The following is an 11,772-nucleotide window of genomic DNA, read 5'->3' as shown; positions in this document are numbered from 1 at the left end:
TTAGCGATCAACACATACATTTCTGCTTTGAAAGTGCTTGTTTGCCTTGGTGTGTATGTAGTTTCTGTGTCTCCTGGAGCCAGCCTCAAGCCGACACTTAACAAACTGCAGATTTTTACACTTCTGCATTGCCTCATTTTCTTAGAGCGATTACTGCTTAAGTGGTTTCAGGTGATTACTGCTTAAGCATTAAACCAGTATGTCTGCCATCTTTTGTTAATCAAATTTGACAAAGTCTAGTCGTTGTCACATTGCGATTGAGTGAAGACGAGTAGAGTCTGAGAGATGATCTGTATTCATTTGATTGCTTTCCAAACAAACAAGACTCTTCTTTTTTTTTTCACCACAAAAGGTGATGGTGATGGGAAATGAAGTCTTCATTCCAGAAAAGCAATATTAAATTTGTCCACAGGGGTCACCAGAATCAACATGAAAACTCCTCACAGTGCCTTTAAGGAGACTGTTAGGGTTTGATTGAAAATGACACATCAAGATTTGGATTTCATGTGATAATGAACATCTGTGCAGAGGTATAAGAGCTTTGCAGACCTTAGTTCACCCTCTAATCCCACCATTAAGACAACGCTGACACTTCTTTCAACAGAAACTTGTTTCATTTCTGGTGCTTTTTGCTCACAGTCATATCATCTAAAAGATGGTATTGTACATTTTTATTCTCCTCCTTTTACATTGTGTACAGTTAATATTATTTTTATTTTTGTCCTTGTATTGTATACTATGTATACACTCATCTAGCTGTATAAAATAAAGTATACTTGTATGAGAATATGAGCATCTGCTGAGTCATGATTTATGAAGGTTTTCAGTTACTCTCAGATATTTTATGTTCAGATATCAGAGACGTATTCATCGTCACAGTAAATCTATACCTCGTTATCAGGTGACACACTGGATGGATGTCTTATGCCTTATCCGTATCTGTTACAGCACATTTCTGCCGTGCAGCACAGTCCTCCATCACATGAGATGAGATATCTCAGCTGAAGCATGACTGTAGATGAAAACATATTCATTCATCCATTTTGGTATTCTGCTGGTTTAAGCTCCGTTGTCCTGGCTGAGCTGTGAAAACACACCTAGCTCTGCCAGCGTCTGCCCAGTAAGCCAGGAGCTTTGTTGGACAGATTCGGACGCTCTCACCCCAAAAATTTGACCTACATGAGCGTTTAGTGGTTCAAATTAATGTCAGGACTCAGAATAGAGGGTCAAGTTGATATTGACGTGGTACCTTCATGTGGACTTTTTGAAGATTATCTCTATGTTAAATCAAAACATCTCCTGTTTTGAGTTTTCTGACTCTGATCTAAGACCAGGATCTGAGATCACTAAAGATAATAGAGGATTATGAAACAGATCTGGATTTATCTTGCAGCAGGTGTCCATCTTTAAAAAAATCATCTTCACTAAATATCCACGCTCTCTGAATTCCTCCAGATCTCACCTGAAGAGCCCGGGCCTGGTCCTGAGAGCCAGTAAACCAGATGTGCTTTGTTCTCTGCTTTTATAGATGAAACCTGTTAAAGGAAGTTTAGTCTGTCTGTCAGAGCGGCCTGTGAGGGCAGCGAGTTAAAAACACAAACACAATTATCTAATTAACCCAAGGTCGGCTTTGAAGCTGCACCAGGTTACAGTGTTCAAAACACATTTAAAGCCTGATTCAGGAGTCACAGAGGAGACCAAAGAGCGGGACAGAAATGAACTGATGAAGGGTTTTTTTATAACTTTTGTTAAGGTGACCATCCGGGTTAAGGTTAGGACTTTTTGTTATGGTTAACAGAAAACACTGTCAGATAAATGTTTTGCAGCTCTATAGCAACAGGACTCTAGTTCCACCTTTCTCTCAGAGACAACAGGGATCAGACTAACAAGCAGAAAATGCAGCCTGTCAAAATAAAGTAAACTTCAGATTATTTCAGGAGTGAATGAACAATAAGCTATCATTTTCAGCTCAAGACAGACAAACTTTCCATAAGGTTCAGAGGAAATTTAAAAAGACAGACAGAGAAGAGGAGCCCACAGATAATCCAGAGTGATTGAGAGTATTTATACAGTTTGACAGAAGTGTTTGAGCTGGAGTCGAGCTGCGGTCTCGGATGTTGATAATCTGATGCCAAGTTTATTTATTGAACTTTAAAAGTTTAGACAACTATCTCTTGCTTAATTGTGAGGCTCCGTTGCTGTTGCATAACTTATGTCAGGATTCAAGGTGGAAAGAAGCAGGGGGAGACTGTGTCTTTAACTCTTTAAGGGGACTGAAATGTCAACTTTCTATCACCTTATGAAGAGATTATGGCTAATGTGTCTAACTAACTAACTGTATGTAAGATTTTTTTTCTTTGCTACACGTTATGTTAGCCTACATACTTTACAGACTTTGTTCTTTACACTGGTGAATTGCCTGATAATCATATTTCAACAGGTATTTGTTCAATAGATAAATTGAGCTTTGTCCACTAACCTTGTGTGACTATTATACCGGTCTAACTGCAGAGAGTTATTGGTTTGTGGGAAAGTATTTTATTTTGAAAATGGTGCTGAAGCAATCGCTTCTTTGTGGACAGCATTCTGAATGATACGCTATGATACCAAACGATACGATACGATACGATACGATACGATACGATACGATACGATACGATACGATACGATACGATACGATACGATACGATACCTCTATCCAAGATTCGGAAATTTTTCAAATCTTTCAACATTGATGGCAGCCAACTGAGCGGTTTAGTTCAGTTCAGTTCATTTTGTTACTGCATGCATTTTGCAGCATTTTCATTGACAATGCTGGGACAGGTTCTCAAACTACCAATACTCCAACTTTTTGGTACCTTTCTGTTGAAGTGCCAGACATACCGATCCAGAAGGTGAAGCACACAGGTGACACACAGCAGTCTTTTGATTGGCTACCAGCACAAATCTGAACCATCAACCCTCCAGTTCCCAAACCAAGTCCCCACAAACTGAGCTACTGCTGCGGCGGGGTGGGGGGTGGGGGGGGGGGGGGGGGGGCTGTCCACCACTTACGGGAATTATGCTTTCCAGATTACCAGATTTGGTAAATTATCTTGAACAGCATGCTTCTCAATTTAAAACCAAAAAGTGGTCAGTGGATAGGGATAGTGCAAGTCCAGCACAAACTAGAGCCATCAGATTTTTCCGTATCCCACAACTAGCAAAAACACTTAAGGCTGGACTCAACTACCACATGGACAGCTGGCAAGGTGAGGATACATGGTTCTTTAAAGAGCTACACATCCTCAGAGAAACTGCACACTGCTGAATGCAACGCAAGTCTTTATGCAGGAACACATTTTGAACCTTTTGCCCTCTGGGAACCATTAAAAAAACAGACTGCATCCAAATCCTGTGCCACTCATTTCCAAGATTTTACAGTAATGATTCTCCACGTTTCTGTTTTGTGTTTTGATGTTTCAACAGTGAGTTGTTTAAAGAAATGTTCTAACCATAAACCACCACGAAGTGAAACACTGTAAGGTTGTATTTCTAAATGAATAAAGGACTGGAATAAAGTGAAAACAGTCAGTATTTTCAGCAGCTCTTCTTCTAACTCAGCCTGACATCATGATATTTCAGTGAAGTCTGCAGTCTTCACTTCACTTTAAAGACCTTCCAGGAGTTATGACAAAGCGGGGCAGAGTAACATGTGTTTGTAATGACGGGTGTGTCCGGGTGAAACGGGTTCATGATTCACACAGTGACCAGCTATGTTGAATTCTCCTCATAATAAAAACAATTAGACTCTGAGGCACGAGGAGAGATGACTTGTTGTATGACATCAATAAAGATGTTTGAGTTGAATGTGTCTGGAAATTAAATCAACTTGTTTAAGTCAGTCATTACTCTCATTTTCCAAAGTCCCACACAGCTCCTCCACCCATTTAACACGTTTACACTGCACCACAGCTCTCCTCTGATGTCTCGCTCTGGGTGGGAAGCTTGAAATGACGTTTTAGTGGTTTGATGCTGCTTCCAGGTTCAAAGACGGACTCAGATTCTCTGATTTCACCTCTTAGTAACTCTGAAAACCAGGGATAAGGCAATAATGGACCAGAATAAGAGGAGACCAGCATATTTGACAGTTTTCTATGTTTTCAAATACTGTCATCATGTGGTTGGTCTTCCCACAGGCTTAGTTTGTGCCATGCAGAAAGTCTAGTCTAGGCCTGTTCGACTGAGCATCTATCTGAGATCCAGTGTCCTCAGAAAACAGCCCCAGTGTATTTTCTGTGCAGTAAATTTCACCTCTGACACTTTCTATAGAAGAGCACAGATGCAGAGACATGCCATGTCTTCCTGTCTCATCCCTGTTTCAGTCTTTAGCCTCTTTAATGGACCTGGACTTCGCCTGAATGGATCAGGGCTCTATTGAGTGAGTGCTTTGGTCCAGAGTATTCACAGACTCGCCCTCTTGGAGTTCATCTTAAAGACTTTTATCTCACAGTGGGCTGCTTCTGCAGAGAGGTGTGAAGAGAGCTCTTGTCCGGAAATCACATTATCTGCTTTGCACAACAACACAGTGGTTGACACCTTCCTCTGCCAAGTCCAGAGAGGATTTTGATTTACTTTTTCCCCCCTCCTGTCCTGGAGGGTTTCTGTCCACCCATTCACAGTGCACTCACGAGGCTAATGAGCATGAAGGGTTAATGTTTCCCCGTCCATGGGAACCGCTCAGGCTTTAAGTTGGCCTTTCTTTACATTGACTGAACCGCAAAGTCAGAATGACCAGCGTTGCAGAATTAAATGCATGTGGAGGGCTGTAAACAAGCGGCTGTGAAGTTCATTTGCTGAGCCAAGGCGTCGGGAAGTACATCAAGATCACTACGTGTTTAACAGAGTAGCTCTGTGAGGGACGGACATTGAGTTCAAGCTGAAGCTGAAATTATCTGCCACTCATTCAAGTATGCAGCAGTGGGAATGTAAAACATGGCAGTATCTGAGCTGGTTGTCTGGGTTACAGATGCATTTGAGTGTCCAAACTCTGGCAACACCTCTATTTTCTGCAGAGTAAGAAGAACATTCATCATAGAGAGCTGGTTGCACAGGACAGAGCCTCATTTTCATTAACACCCCAGTGCTGACTTCACTCTTTTACTGTTACCCTAAGAGTTTATAATGACAGATTTAACCATCTGGTTCTCTTTCCATCCCTGAAACTCTGTGCTAACTTTAATTGAGATGTGCAAATCTCACTCTATTGGGATCATCCACAGCCTGTCCGTGAACACCATTTTAGGAAAAACCGTCAGTGATGTCTTTTGGAGGATCTCGAAGGTGACAAATGATGCTGGGCTTTTTCCAAAGACTTCTCCTGAGTCTCCCCTGGCCATTAGAGGCGGATTTTTCCACACCTTGAATGGTTATTTGACGCATGAGGCTTTTAAGGGCCGGCTTGTCCTTCAAAATGTGTTTTTACAGACAAATGTATGTGAGGAAGTCGACACGTGAAGTGAGAGGGATTGTTTGATACAATGCATGCAAAGTTTTAATGTTCCGTTGTTGTGTTAGCCTGATGATAAATGTCTGCTGTTACATAAATTCAGCTTTCAGCACATTCGGAATAAAAGAATAATGGTGTTAGGGAAACAAGCTGTGAAAAGAAGGTTAAAGAGATATCTGTGTCCAAAAATCAAGAGGAAAGAATTTGAGAAATGACAAAATAATGTACAGAGAGAAAGTGTCTGTATAACTTTTTGGAACAAGGAGTATAAACAAAAGTTAGATCCAGATGCAATTAAAGACTCTTTTGTTTATCTAAATGGCTAAGTGGCCAAAGAACATTGTTTCTGGGCAGCATGCAAACTTTAGCGAAACATTACAGCTGAGTATTGACCTTAAGATGCTTCCACATGGTTTTCTGTCTTATGTCTTTTCACATGTTTTTCCCTTTACTCCTTTAGCCTACTCGTCGGGGTATCCTTAGGCAAGGTACTGAACCCTGTATGTGCATGAACATGCGTGCAAATAACTGAGTGATTACTTGTCATGCATGGCTCTAAATTCAAAACTTTTGCACAAATGACAAACACGAAAACAGCTAGAGATGGGACTTTTCCCCTTAAGCTAATGCCAATAAACTCAGCTGTATCCCCAATAACCCAAACGTATGCATCACACTTAGTCTAAATGATAATAAACCAAACAGATAAGAATTAATTTGTCCAATCTGTAGAAATGTTTCCTTTTGCTTTCAAATTTTAACAAAGTGAAAAGAAATGGGAGTTTTTCAACTTTTAGAGTCACAATGAAGACTCTGTTCCCCATAAGCACTTGCTCCTGATGTCATAAGCGCATGGTTTTAACCAAGGCGTGTGTTTGTTTTTAAAGCAAATAAATGGAGAGCAGATCTTTTTCTAACACAACTTTTCCTTGTTTAAGACAACTTTTGCTCCAGGATGCAAAGGGACAATGTAATGTATTCATAAATAGTTGTGATGTAACAGTTACAAACTTTGCAAACTAGTAGTAGCGTAGTTTAGTAGCCGGCTATATTTAGGGCTCCTCACAGCCTGGTGCTCTGATACGTGTCTGTAACGTGTAACAGTTAACTTGCTGTTACTCACTTCATGCACGAGCACAAGCACGCGGACAGCGCGTGCGATCCATTACGTATGATCTCCGTGAGCGCATCTCTCGACTATCATTTTAAACAAAGCGGGGGTGTTAGAGGGCTGTGTGGGGCGAAAACAACTCACCATAAGTCCAAAAGTCTCTAAAGTTGTAGCAGTGCTCTCTGTGTCTCATTTTGCTGACTCTGGTGAGTTCACGTTTCATGTAAACAGACGCTTCACAATGACGTAGGCGGGCCGTGGGCGTGTGTGATACCCGCTAAAGTCTGGTTCACTTAGGGGTAGTGTGACCGCTGGCCGTACTCTACAGCTGGGGAACAGCGCTGCGGGGGGGGGCAGTCGTGCTTAAGCACGGCACGATTTGGATGGCCAGTGTGACCACGTCCTAAAATGATTGTCGACGGATGGGCTTACGGTGATCGTACGTCATGGATCACACACTGTCCTCGTGCTTGTGCTCGTGCATGAAGTGAACCATGCTGAACCCACCTCTCCGAAGCGTGCCGAAGCAGAGAAGTGCAGTCACACTGGCCATTTGAAACATGCTTTGGAGCTGAAGTGTGCCTAAGCAAGACACGGTTTGCCAGTGTGGCCGTGTCCTTAGTCATACCTTTAATTATGGGAAACTAGGGCGTTAAATGACTGAAAATGACAAGATGGGGGAAAAAACACCTTGTGTGTGTTGACAGAGAATTTAAACTTAAGACTCACAGTATTTGTTTTTGTGAACCAGGCTGTAAAGATGTTGAGTTCTAGTATGAAGGTGTGTGTGTGTGTGTGTGTGTGTGTGTGTGTGTGTGTGTGTGTGTGTGTGTGTGTGTGTGTGTGTGTGTGTGTGAGGTTTCTGGTGTTTGCACAGCCAGCCTCTAGTGGACACTTAATGAACTGCAGTTTGTTTCACTTCTCGTAGGCTTCATATTTTGGAAAAGGAGGTGGTACATGCATGCTTTGCATATGTAGGTTTCAACAGGCAGTCTTGAAAATGTGATGTTTCGAGAGATTTTGAAGGTTGATGTGGTTTTCAAATATAAACTAACCTAATCATTGAACATACCAGCACATCCCACCCCTGCTGGATTTCACTGGATGCAGCTGAGATTTGGGACCCTGTAAGATGCTCTCTGAACCTTTGAGCTAGAGTCTTTCTCATTCTCACAGAGGCTAGTGTACCTGGGGTCATAGGTCACTCAGCTAACTGTCAGAGTAATTAGTTTTAAGTCATTTTGTAAAAGAACAACCTCACCTCGGGATGTTAATGAGTTTGATGTCCCACCTAAAGTTTGGATGATCTCTGTGGTTTATCTGTTACATCCTTACATGATACAGCAGAGCAGCAGCTGGAGCTTAAAAATCAACACAAACCACTTAGCTTATTCCACTGGCGCCTGTGTCATCACGTCTAAATCTCAGCTAGAGTCAGGACTCCTTCTTCTGGGGCGAGAAAGACTGTGGTTTAACTCCATAAATCTGCCGGATCAGGGCTGTGGATGTGGGGTTAACGGTGAAGACTTCATCCACATGAATTTATTAGGGGTGTCGTGTCCTCGTACCCATCTTGTTTTAAAGTGAAGGATTGATGGTTTTCAACTGGAGATGAGCTACAGTGATACAGACCGCAGCCAGATGTGTTGTTTCAGCACATCGTGGTTATGATTACGTCAGATTAGAGGAGGCAGTCAGGAGAGTATCAAAATGATCTGATATCCTCAATAAGCTTTATATATCATTAAAAGGATTTAATTAACCTTATCTTCAAAGTTATGCCTGCAAAAACTTAACCAAAGGTTTTGCTCTGTTTCGACTTTTTTGTTCTTACATGAAAAAAGTCAGTGAGGCGCCACTATAGTCACAAGAAGGCAGACACCTGCATGTGTACACATGAGCATTTTTTGTTTAATATACATGTATACAGGGGCGGGCTGGTCATCTGGACATTCTGGAGAAGTGCTGGGGGGTGCTGTCAGTGTATGAGCGGTCAGTGGGGATGCGTTTAAGTCCAGGGCTGTTTTTCAGTCCCAGTCCGCCACTGCATGTATATTTATATGCATATGTGTATACTTTAAGTATCTTATTGCAGTATTCTGAAAGTCTGATCACAGTCAGATATTCTTTAACCTCTAATTCATTCTGTGAATGACTGATGTATCGCCTAGCTTCTTACTCCTACTTACTGTGTATTTATCAGATGATCCCACTCCACATAACTCATGTCCATTGGCCAAGTTTAGGGTCAAGGCACAGAAAAATAAATCACCTCTCAGAATTTTGCTCCCACGAGTCTGAAGCTCTTTTTGTGTCCATGTGTCTGTGTGTTTTTGTCTTGCATCACTTTCTGTGTTCATAGGACACTAGCAGTAGAGACAAGTTTTTTAACGTCTGTTTTAGTTCCTCTAATGCATTTATAAAGTTACACCATCACTGAATTCGCAGCGCTTCGTCACATAAAAATCGTTAGCACAACTCACCCATGTCAGCCACTGTTTCCTGAAAACGGATCAGAATAAATCACAAGTGTCTCAGTCAAAGCTCAGACAATAGTCCCTCTAAAAATGACAAAAAGATAATAACCTGTGAATCACATTCAGAAAAAGCTACATCTATAACCTCAGGGTCAGCTCTACCACACAACTTGATCATTTCAAGATAGTGCAACTGAAACTTTGAGGTTTTATGCTGTGGGCACTACATTCAGAAAACATTTTTATGTGATCAGAAAACCTTTTTGTTTCCTGGCTAGCTACCTGGTTTGTACGTCTCTGTTAACCCTTTACCGAAGTGGTAAACACAGTCATGAGTACTACATACTTGTCGGTCTATGTGTCCACATCACTCCCTTGAAACAGTTGTGAGCTGTGTGGCCGCTGTGATAATCTGATTGCCTATTTCTGGGACCCGCTGTGTTGTGTGATTCCTCTTTCAAGCAGACCAATCACAGGGCTTGCAGTCAGCGTTGATTCGATGCATGGTTACATTTTGCATCTCATATATGGAAAAAGTCTACACAGAAGTATAAACCAGACTGAATGTGTATTTCCTTATCATTATGTAATGTGCTCAGTAGGTGTCAGACAGTTTGCAAAAGTCACAAAACAACAAAGTTTAATAAGGTTAACTTCAGTGTTTTTCCAAATGGTGATTATTCTAACAGACGGAAAAGTTGTGAAAGTAGTTAAAATATCATTTTTCTTTTATATTTCAGCTGTGATAAATAAAGCTATAATTCTAACATTGCAGCATGACTTACATTACCAGTAAATATTATATAAATACAAGTACCACAAAGGAGATCACAGGGTGAGACCCCTTCCAAGCTACAATAATCATAGCTTAAGTTCCAAAATAAAACAATATTTTACTCTCACAGCTTTTCTTTCTGTTGGATCACCATCCATTTGAAAACGGCTAAAGCTGACCTCTCTTAACTTCAGTCGTGGCTGCACTTCCATTGTGTTGTTCCTTTTGCGTTCATGTTGTGAGGTTTGCCTTGGTGTTCTTTATTAGTGTAGTTGTGTTTTTTCCTTTTGCAACGTGTTTTTTCATTTTTAAATGGTCTGAAACCTGCCAGCCACTGTAAAGGCTGTGTTGTGCTTTCCACGTGAACGTGACACACGGAAATCAGACGCACAAGATCCGGGCGAGAGAACGCGTGAGGCATCCATTGGTGTCCATTTCCCAACTGCAGGGGGCGGTGTACCACAAACGTATGTCTACCAGAGAACTAAACAAGAGTCAAAGAAGTTTGCCTTTGTTAACAACATAACATATCTGTCCCAGAGATTGTTCCAGGTTCTTTTAACTGATTTCTCTTCTCTGCCGAGGGTGGCCGCAATTTCATGCAATGAATTAGTCACCACTCGGTTGTCACAGTGATCTCTGTGTGAAGAGTCATACAGATTCCTGTATTTCTGCACTTCAACTACTGGGAGATCTGAGATACTGGGAGGGACCGCGCGAGTGGGCATAGGTGTGAAAGTGATGTCATTTGTCCGCACTAAGCCATGTGGACCCTGCAGATGCGCCAAGCATAAATCACCCTTAAGTACACACTGTATTTCTCAATATTTAATTGGCACTGAGAAGAAATCTGCATTTTAAGCAGTTAAAAAACTATAGGTAATGAAAACACATCCTCATGATGATCAGCATTATGGGTAAAAAGATCCCTCAACATGTGGAGTAAAAAGTGCCGAATCTTTTAAGTGTGTTTAGTCCTATCCACTGCTCTTTCACACAAACACACACACACCTTTACACAAGAGTAATTTCGACAAAAAAACACTGGACACATCTCTAAAGCTGCTGTCTGATCTGATCTACCTACATGAAGACCTGAGGAGACATTCTCCTTTCTAGATCCTTTTACTCTCACTTCTTTGTCCTTTTCCCCCCACAAAGTCAAACAAACCTTCACGAGGACTAAATTGGGGTATTTCCAGCGCCTACATAGATTTAAGTTGCCATGGAGACTTTTCAAAATAAGGGCCGGGCTTAGTTAACTGCTCTTCTAGAGTTTCAGCAATCATCTTGGCTGTAATGAAAAGCAGCATGCTTTAAGAAAAAAAAAAAAAACAGTTACCAGTACAGTTCTCCTGGTTTTACAGCTTTCATGCATTTAACAACAACTTTTAAAATGTGTTTGGTTCTTTATAAGTCCTGTAGACTGCATGTTTACAGCCAGGGTAAAATAAAGTGATAAATTTAACTGCTCCTTTACTTTGACAGTTTTTAATGAAACACAGATCCAGATAAAGTCGTACATTTAAGCTGTGAAGTGAATCACAATGAGGGTCAAGCTGCTGAAAAAGTGTGAGCAGCACCTTCGGGATCCCGCTGAAGACACCAACAATGAGTGATTCACTCTCCTCACAGAGACTTTGCACATTTGAAACGCTTCCCTGCTCTCATACAACACAAACGCCTTTTGTTATCTGAAGGAGATGGAAGCGATGGATGGCAGGAATCCGCTGAAGATGCCAGTAGGCTTTGATCCCACAAAACGGCCTCTGTAGAGCTTTGGCCGGCGGCCATCGCATGTTCAAACTGTGAGCTGGAGCGAGAGCAAGGAGGGAGAAGTGGGCTCAGAGGAGGCTTCGGCCAAAGTTCTGAGAGAAAGGAAGAGAGAGCTCCTCCTCGGCTGTAGGAACGCTGACTGTTG

This window comes from Halichoeres trimaculatus, unplaced genomic scaffold (assembly GCF_033239565.1).
Source record: "Halichoeres trimaculatus isolate MK-OKI-2021-1 unplaced genomic scaffold, fHalTri1.1 fHalTri1_scaffold_9, whole genome shotgun sequence".
NCBI lineage: Eukaryota > Metazoa > Chordata > Actinopteri > Labriformes > Labridae > Halichoeres > Halichoeres trimaculatus.
Note: the sequence above shows the minus strand (reverse complement) of the source record.